The following is a 9,470-nucleotide window of genomic DNA, read 5'->3' as shown; positions in this document are numbered from 1 at the left end:
TTTCTCAAACCTCAATATCTTAAAATGTCAGCATCCCAGTTTCCAGTGGAGTTCTTCACAAGTGCCACATCTAGTAACAAACCCCTCTTAAGCTCCCTGAGTTGCCCTCATCAAATACAGAGCATGCCCTTCAACATCCAGCTCTTGCTTATCTTTAATAATAACAGTTTCTAAGACTGCCTCTTATGACGTTTTGTCTGGTGATGGGGGCAGAGAGCTGTTTGGTTGCTTTTGTTGTGGGACCCGATTCAGGTTCAAGGAGTGCTTGTTTCATCTCAGTAGTTTCCTAATCTAGAACATCTTCTCGCCTTTTTCTTTTTTTCAAGACATTGACTTTTTGAAGAGTTTTCTAGAATGTCTCAAATTCTTGTTTTATCAGATTGTTTCCTCACAGTGTCATTTACGTTGTTCCTCCATTCTTCAACTTTCTGAAAGTTAGGTCCAATAGAAGTATGATGTGTGCCACATATGTGATTCTAAATTTTCTCAGAGAAGCCCGCTCACCGCAACAAAGACCAGCCCCCCGCTCGCCGCAACTCGAGAAAGCCCGCGTGCAGCAACGAAGACCCAACGCAGACAAAAATAAACAAGTTAATTAGTTAATTAATTTTTAAAAAATAAAAATAAATTTAAAAAAATAAATTTTCTCATAGCCACATTAAAACATTTTTTAAAACAGGTGAAGTTAGTGTTAATAACATACTTTATGTAACTCACTATACCTTAAATCTTATCATTTCAACACTTAATCAGTACTTTTTAAATGACTAATTAAATATTTCACATTATTTCTTCATACCAAGTCTTCAAAATTTGGAACATATTTTATACTTAGAGCACATCTCAAGCACATACGGCTGGCTAGTGGCTACCATACTGAACAGTACAGGTCTGCAGGCTTGATTGATTATGGGCAGTTATTTTAGCACTTAGGTGATGATGTGTAAGCAGACCACTACGTAGTGGCAGTATGTTAACATGGCCAGATCTCTCTTTGGTAAAGATCCCTTCCTCCCTCTTTGTACTCACAAGTAGTCCTCGGGGTAATACTTTGGCATCATCAAATATTCTTCTTGGGATGACTGGAAAAATTTAAATATAGACTGACATTAAATGATTTTATGGAATTATTTTGACTTTTCTTAGGTGTGATAAGGGGATTGTGGTTATGTAGGAGAATGTCCTTATTATTAGGAGCAGGATAAAGTTTTAGGAATGAAACATCATGATGTTGGCAACTTCCTTTTACACTATATTAGCAAAAGTTTTATATATGTAGATATATAGATAGATAGATTGATTGATTGATTGATATATTTACAGAGATAAAGCAAATATGTCAAAATATTTACACGTTTTATATCCAGGTGCAGAGTATATGGGTGTTTATTGTGCTACATTTTCAATCATTCTATAACTTTGAAAATTTTTACAGTAAAAAGTTGAGGGGGAGTTTTTTGAAATAATAATAATGGCACTTATCCTCTTCCAGGGACTGTGCTAAAATGTACACTACTAAAAGGCTTTCATCCATTATCACATTTAATCCCTGAAACAACTAGACAAGGTAGGTGCTATTATTTTCCCACTTTTCCTGACAGGAGAACCAAGGAACAGAGGTTAGGTGATTTGCACAGTCACTCAGATAGTTTAATAAATGACAAGGAAGATTCGAATTGAGTACCTCTGACCTGGAGTCCATGTTCTGAATCACAAAAGTGTATTGTCTCCTCAGAATTCAAAACAAAGAATCAAAGTTCAGAAAAGTCACTTTCCTAGGTCTTTATAAGCTCAATCTTTATTCTAAGGATCCAGCAGCAGTGGGATATGAACTCAGAGAAACTTGAAACTTGATTCAGGACCGTGACATTGACTGCAGCCAAGGGCAGACCTGCTCACAGGACCACACCTGCCGTGTCCTCTGACATCAACGGGCCTTTGCACTTGCTCGGTCTGTCGTCTCCAACAGCTATGATGATCTTCTCCAGCCATCCAGAGGCAAGGGCCAACACAAGTTAATTCAAACACTACTGGCTGTTCAGCAAGGTTAGATTTCAACTCATTTCTCTCTCACTGGTGATAGAATAATAATGATGAGAACAGCTACTGTTTATTGAACACTTGCTATGTGCCAGCCACTGTTCTAAATGTTCTCCATATGCTACCTAACTCATCCTTCAACAGCTCTGTGAGGTGTGTTCTAGAAGGAAAACGAAGCACAGAAGCCACAGCAGTAAGTAGAGCCTTGCAGCATCATTCCAGAACATGTTTGTCACCACTGCAGAGCAGGGTGGGAGGTGCTGCGCCCAGAGAGCTCATCACGCGGGGAACAGGGTTAAGGCTGGGCTGGCCGTGAGCACCTTGGCGGCAGCCATGGCATCATATCGCCCTCTGGGGAGGAGAGGGAGGATTGGCAGGGGAGAACAACCACATCTGTTGAACTCCTCCTATGGCTGGTATTGGGTGAAGCCCTTTAAGATCCATTGCCTTGCTTAAAGGGCAGGACCCCTCTGGGGTAAATAATTATTATCTCCATGTCACAGATGAGAAAAATGAAACTTGGAAAATTAAGTCACTTCCCCAGAATCTCACCATTAAGACATGGTTCCTGCTACAGAGTCAAAGTTAACAAATGTTTGCTAAATGAAAGCAAGAATATATAGTTCCATGAGTTAAAAATAAAAATACAGAGGCTGTCAGATTCCATAAGCAGATGTATTTGTTTGCCAGAGGAAAACTATGGCCCAGTGCCCGAGGATCCTGACACGGGGCACACTGAGGGCCTAGCCGAAGGAGGGGAAGGACCCAGGGCCAAATCCTCACGTCTGAGCAGGCACAGGAAGCCCAAGGCAACACCAAATGCCTCTGGGAAGCAGGGTCTGGAACCAAACTCAGGGCAGGTGGGGGAGGGACCCCATGAGCAGTGAGCACAGAGTCTGCTCATGAGGGGGTGTCTGAGCTGTACTTGGGGTGCCCAGGCTGGGGCACAGGCCACAGTGGCACAGGTGGCATGGGGGACCCCACTGGTCACTCTGGGAAAGCAGGTGAGCAGTATTCCCTCAGAGCTGAGAGAAGAAGGCATTTGCCTCTGGGCAGGCACAGGTCCCTGGACACAAGGCTCAGCAAACAGAGTTCAGATGAGGAACTTTTGGGCAGTGCACAGACTGTACACCTGTACACGGCAGCCCTGAAGGTAGGCAGGTAGCTGGAGAGTCTGTATCAGAACCTCTGGACCCCAGACACCGCCTGTCTCCTGGTCCAGCTCTGTGTGGATTGTGACCTCCTGCGACACAAGCAGGGCTCACTGAGCATCCTACCCGTCGGCTTCCCTGGAGAGAGGCCTCCTCCCCATCTCCCACCTGAAGCCTAAACAATGCAGGTGCAGCCCACTGGGCAGGAGCGGGACATACCCTCCTTTCTAGGAGCTCTCTCTTCTCTGCTTCACGGCCCTGCCCTCACTCCTCTCCCTGGATCGTATTCCAGAAATAAAATAAGATCACACGTGTCCTCTGTCTCACACTCTGCTTTCTGGGGAGCAGAGATAGATAGCTAAGAGAGTAAATGGAAGCCCCCTCCCCAGAAAAACGCACATGCCAACAAACTGAGGCATGGCGTCTCCGTGGTTCGTGGCTCCCCTGAAGGCCAGGCTAAGACCTAGGTACGAGTTTCGGTTTTGAAGTAAATGCACATTTCTTTCTCTTATCTGTGAAGACACTCCAGCACTTCTGACCCCAGGAGAGCTCAAGAGTTGGTGGTGAGGAGGGGAGCTCGACATAGCACAGGGCAGCCCCAACACAGTCACCAGAAGCTAAAACCAGATGGGGGTGAGGCAGCTGTCAGAGGCTCCTGGAGACCTGGATGGGGGTTTGAAGTGGATCTGAGACAGGACGGGGTGTTTCCGCCGCACTGCTCTGGCCCTTGACCAATCTCAGCTCACATGGTCTTTTCCCAAAACTCCCCTGTATCTTAGCAAGAAGCATCAATGTTGTTCAGTAAGATAAAAGGTTCATTACAAAACCTTCCATGGTCCAGAAGCCCACCGGCGGGAAGGGCTACCCACCTGGACCGCAGTTCCTCCAGCCCTGCTGCCGTGGCCGTCCCACGTGTGCAGACACCTGAACCACTGCACCGCTCCCCCCGACACCCCTACCCCCTGGAATTTTGGTGGGTTTCTGTTTGCCAGAGACCTTGAAAGACCTGAAGGTTCTCCCTCGTCTCCTCTAAGGAGGGAAGAAGCAGCCCCCTGGCCACGTGCCTGCATCTATGAGGATGAGCTTTGAAGGGGCTGGAGGAAACCATTAGCCATCGCTGGACACACAGCCAATGCACCAGCCTTGGACACGCACGCTAATCGGTACAACCTGTCAACTGAAAACCAGCAGTGGCATCCAAATGCCACCCAGAGAACCCCCGAGAGGCAGGTAGGCATTTAGGTCTGCCAAGCACCCCTACTCTGTGCAAAGGTGCTGCAGACAGACAGACAGGCTGGCTGCTTTTAACCCACGCCAGCTCCTCTGAATACTTCCTCCTCTTTTCACACCCCCATTGCAAAGGGAGCCAAATCTGAAAGACGACCAAAACTAGGTGCCTGGCAGACAGGTTCCCGAAATATCAGCCTCTGGTGCTAAAAGCGCCCTCCTGACATGTGCCAGATTAGGGATGATGGATCTGGAAATTGCGACAATCAGGAAGCTAAAAAAATATTACAATGCTAGCATCACATTTCCAGTAAGCTGTGGGAGGGCGTTAAGTGGAAGGAGGCTGCAATAACGCTTCCCTGCGGTAAATAGTGACCTCAGAGGCTCAGACCACACGGCATTGGCCCACTCGCTCGTTCTCCCAAATATTTATTCTACGAAGACACATTCATTGACATTTGTGGAAGCAGGAGGGTGGAGGGCAGGTTTTCAAACTGCTCTGCTACAAGCCCAGAGCTCCCAAGGGGCTTTCATTCAACGAGTATGAACCGAGCACCTACTACGCGCTGGCGCTCTTCCTGGTGCTGAAATACAGCAGCTAACAGCACAGTCCCTGTTCGCATGGAGAGAGGACACCAGAGAAAATTCATAAGTAAAGTACGTATAAATTGAGAGCAATAAATACTGAGGAAAAGGGAATAAAGCAGGGAAGGGGTTAGGACAGCCAAAGCAGGAGGCTGGGGCTTTAGGTTCCCAGGGAAGGCTTCCAGGAGAAAGGAACATTCAGTAAAGCTGTGAGAGAAAAGGAGACCCTGGTGGTCCAGCAGGGTAGGGAGGGAGCGGGGGGAGAAGGAGGCAGAGCCAGGAACGTTGTAAGGGAGGTAAGAGCCAAGGGGAGGGAGAGGGAGGGGAAGAAAGAGCTGGAGAGGGATGGGGGCTGACCCGGAAAAAGCCAGGATTAGGAAGGGGAGGGAGGGAAGAGCGGGCTGTACGGGGGGACCAGATGCTTCAATCATGGTAGCCCTATTTTCATCTGTTCAAAACACTGATGTTCTACATCAGATTTATCTTGTTTTGGAAAATCACTCACTGCTAAAGGGGGGCTGGGGGACAGTTTGAAAACGCCTTTCACCCGTGTGGTGTGAAAGGCTTTGGAATAAGGCAATGCTGGGTTTGATTCCCAGGTCGGTCACATGCAGCCTGAGTGTCCTGGAGCTCTGACTTGCAGCTGACCCTCCCTCTCTGCACGCCCAGCACGAGGAGGCTTGGGGAAAGAGCCCTTGACAGAGAGTCTGCAGCTTACCAGAGCTCAACGGACGGTTTCCCTGATCCTGTCTCTAGCACGGTCAGGCTGGGCTTGAGGGACACACAGGCTGGGACCCGCCTTCAAGGAACCACAGCCAGGAAGCAAGGTGAGATAGTGCACACAGGACATAGTGAGAGGCAGCCTCAGGCCACAGTCGAGCTAGAGGTTTAACCTCCAGAAGCCACTGTTTTCAGCTACAGGGACCAGGAGGAGGTGATTCATTAGGGAGGACATTGCAGGTGGAGGGGACGAGGTGCAGGTTTATCAAGCAGGGTGTGTTGGAGGACGCCAGGGAGACACTTGGGTGAAGGTCCATCCTGGACAGCTGGAAAGGCTGTCGATGGACCGTAGTCAGATCACAGAGAGCCTCCAGCGCCAGGATGAGAGGGTGGTTTTTAGAAGAAAATGGGTCCTTGGAGGTTTTAAAGGTGAGATACAACCATTAGGACCATTTAGACACAATGTATGGGATGGATGGCCAGGGGCAGCAGGAGATGGAGGGAAGACAGGGGCTGGGGTGCAACGCAGATGCGAGCGGCAGGGGCTCAGAGCCCTGGCAGGGCTTAGATAGCAGTCTGGGCGGCTGACCGAGAAACTCGCCCTGTCCTCTCCGGTTGTCGACTCGAGAGACGAGGCAATTCGAGGAGTAGAAATTGGGAATTTTAAGAGGGACTTTGCTCAGAGGTAACCGGTGATGTCGGAGGGGGAGGAGAGGAAGCAGGTCCAGAGACGACTGTCAGGGACTGACCCCTGGGGACACAGGTCCTGAGGGAGAGCGAGCTTCGGGGACACCCGGGACCCTGGAGATGGAAGAAGCAGAAAAGCCAAAGGTGCCTGGATACAAGGAAGATGGAGGGCCAACCCAATAGCCCCGAAGCTGGGTGGTTCAAACTGGCCCCAGGATCTTTCCGAGGGCAGCTTCAAGGGGGAGGATATCAAGGTAAATAGGAATGACAAACGTAGACTACTCATCTCTGGTCGGCGGTCAAGAGAAGGGTCTGGGGTGATTTGGGAGAACTATAGGATTGATATTCAAGTTTTTTAGATTAAATATATTCTGTGTGCATCAGTAAACAGAAAGGAAAGTGATAGAGGTTTGAGAGATTGAGGATGTGGTTAGAAGACTGGGAAAAGGCTATGTGACTCATTTAATCTGGGATAAAAGCCCAGAGGGTAGAGAAGATACCAGCACATGCCACCTGGCCAGAGAGCCGGGACACCAAGTGCCATGGGCACCCACACGTGCACAGACAAGGGCAATCACCTCGGTCCTGAAAGTGGCCTCGGTGGTCAGCTGCGTGTGACCACATCCTGTATGCTGACTTGCATGGCTGCCGTCCTGCTTCCTCTGGGGCTCACCACCACTGTGGCATCTGCCAGGCGGTCTCTGCTGGCATCTTCATGGTTCCGTTTTTCCGAACGTGCTCCTCATCCCGACGCCTGTGGAGCCGGTCCTGCTGCCTGCAGCATGGTTGAGGCCCCCTCCGCGGAGTCGCACCCCTCGGCCCTCCTTTGTAACGAGGACCCTTTCCCACTCGTCTCGGTTGCATTCACGATGGAGCATTTTGCAAACCTTTCTCTCATCCGTAACATTCATGTTCTACCATCAGCTATAACCTCACGTAAAATCATTACAACAATCCAATCATCACCACGAATTCATAGCACCTCAAAGCCATGCTGCCTCGGCCATGCTTCTTCCTCCGAGGAAGAAAGAGATTTTCCTCCCAATAGGTGGACCCAGCCGAGGAGCGAGAAGAGGATTTTCTGGGGAACCATCATGATTCTGTTACTTCTCCAGCCACAGAGCTTCCGGCCCCGCCCGGGAGCAGGATAACCAGAGCGTGACAAAGTGACAAGAGCCAAAGAAGGGGGATGATCGTGAGGCATGGCGGGCACGGTGCGCGGAGGGACGAGGGGCAGGCCGAGACCGGGCAGCGCGGAGGGGAGGGGACACTGGGGGGGGCCCCTTGAAGCAAGCGGTCTCCCGCGGGAGGGTGAACAGCTAGTGGCTGGTGGCCGAGTGGGGACAGATGTGGGGACCGCGGGAAGGGGCCCAGAGGTGAGGAGGTCCTCGGTGTGGGCGCCAAGGCTACAAAGAACGGAGGCAGGAAATGGGAGGGAACTGGACACAGAGCCACGGAACCAGCAAGCGGGAGGGGGCTGGGAGGCACGGGGCAGGTTGTCCACAGTGACACAGGTGACGAGAGTCCTCCGGCCCAGCGCCCAGGACGACACCTGTGACACCCATCAGGCCGGGGAGGAGACAGATAGAGGGGCTTGAGACCCTCCGAAAGGAAAGGGAAACGAGAAAGAGAAAGAGAGTGTTAGGAACACACGGGAGCGAACGAAGAATCAAAAGTGACCCAGCCTCCACCTCTGCAGAGGATTTCGTGGGACTTGAAGCATAAAGGTGAGAGCTGATTAGACAAAACAGGAAGGGGCGTAGCTGAATTATTTTGAAGATGAAATGAGAAACCAGGCAAATGAAAACTTTCAACCTAAATTGCTCCCAGGCACGCACGAACCCTCCTTGGCCGGACCCTGGGAAGCTGCGGAGAAGACAGGCCACAAAGGCCCGGCCGCCCTGGTCCATGGGGGGCAGTCAGAATGGCCAGGGCAGCCCCCGCAGGCACAGCCCAGAGCACCACATTAATCCTCCTCACCCCTCCAACTTCCAGCACATCTGTCCTGCCCTTCGGGTGCCCGTCCGTGGCCAAAACCAGGGTGACAAGCGATGTCCGTGCAGCCTGACTGAAGGCCCCTGGGGGCTCCTGGTCATCCCGGCAGGTCTCAGCTCAGACATCACCTCCCCAGGACGGCCCCACCCTCACCCAGCGCCTGCACCGGGGCCCTCTGCCCTGATCCTGCTTACCTGACGGGGGGTCACGGTCAGTGTCCCCGGCAGGAAGCCAGCTCCGCGAGGCCCAGCACCGCCCTGCACAAAGGGACTGATGTCAGCGTGTCAGATGCAGGAACCGCACAGGCTTCCAGTGCAGAGGCTGGGGCCACACAGGTCACGGGGGTCTCACCGTCACCCCGGAATGCCCCACTGCCACGCGGAGAGCGGCCGGGGCCACCTCTCTGCCTGCAAGGTCTAGTCTGATAAAGTATGAAAAATGAGCACTGCCGAGCTCCCATGATTACCACTAAGAAAATGGTTTCCTCTTCCCTATTAACCACCAATACAGAGTGGAAAATTATTCTCCCCTAGGAAGGTTTAGCGTTCAAGCAGAGATGTCTGCAGGGACGGCCCGGATCCACAGGCCCCTCGTCCCCTCCCTCCCAGGCTGCAGGCGCCTCTGAGTCCCGAGCGAGGAGCGCAGCCCTGCAGTGCCACCACCAGGACGCTCGAGGAACTGCTCCGGGACTGCACCCGGGGAAGGGTCCCAAAGCAGGGGGATTCCTGAACTTCTGGCAGAGAAAAAAACAGGCGCCAATCTGTGAGGGCCTCGGAGACCACTGACCCTCCTGTCGGGGCACTTGACCAAGAGGGTAAAGCCAAGAGCACGGTTTTCATTCCAGCTTTGTTTGCAGTCTGCGTCTGTAAGGTCCCCCGCAGGCTGCAGCACAGCATCTCCAGGTGTGAAAAAGGAACAACATCAACCCCGCGGACATGCTGCAGGGAACCGGGCACAGGGACAGGATTCCGCCGATGCAGAGCATTAGGCAAAAGATGTCAGACCCCCGGATCCATTTCTGGTCACCAGAGTTTAGAAAGCTTCTACACACAGATGTCTAGACAG

Source organism: Balaenoptera acutorostrata, chromosome 16, assembly GCF_949987535.1.
Source record: "Balaenoptera acutorostrata chromosome 16, mBalAcu1.1, whole genome shotgun sequence".
In the NCBI taxonomy this organism is placed as follows: domain Eukaryota; kingdom Metazoa; phylum Chordata; class Mammalia; order Artiodactyla; family Balaenopteridae; genus Balaenoptera; species Balaenoptera acutorostrata.
This window is presented reverse-complemented; position numbering follows the sequence as displayed.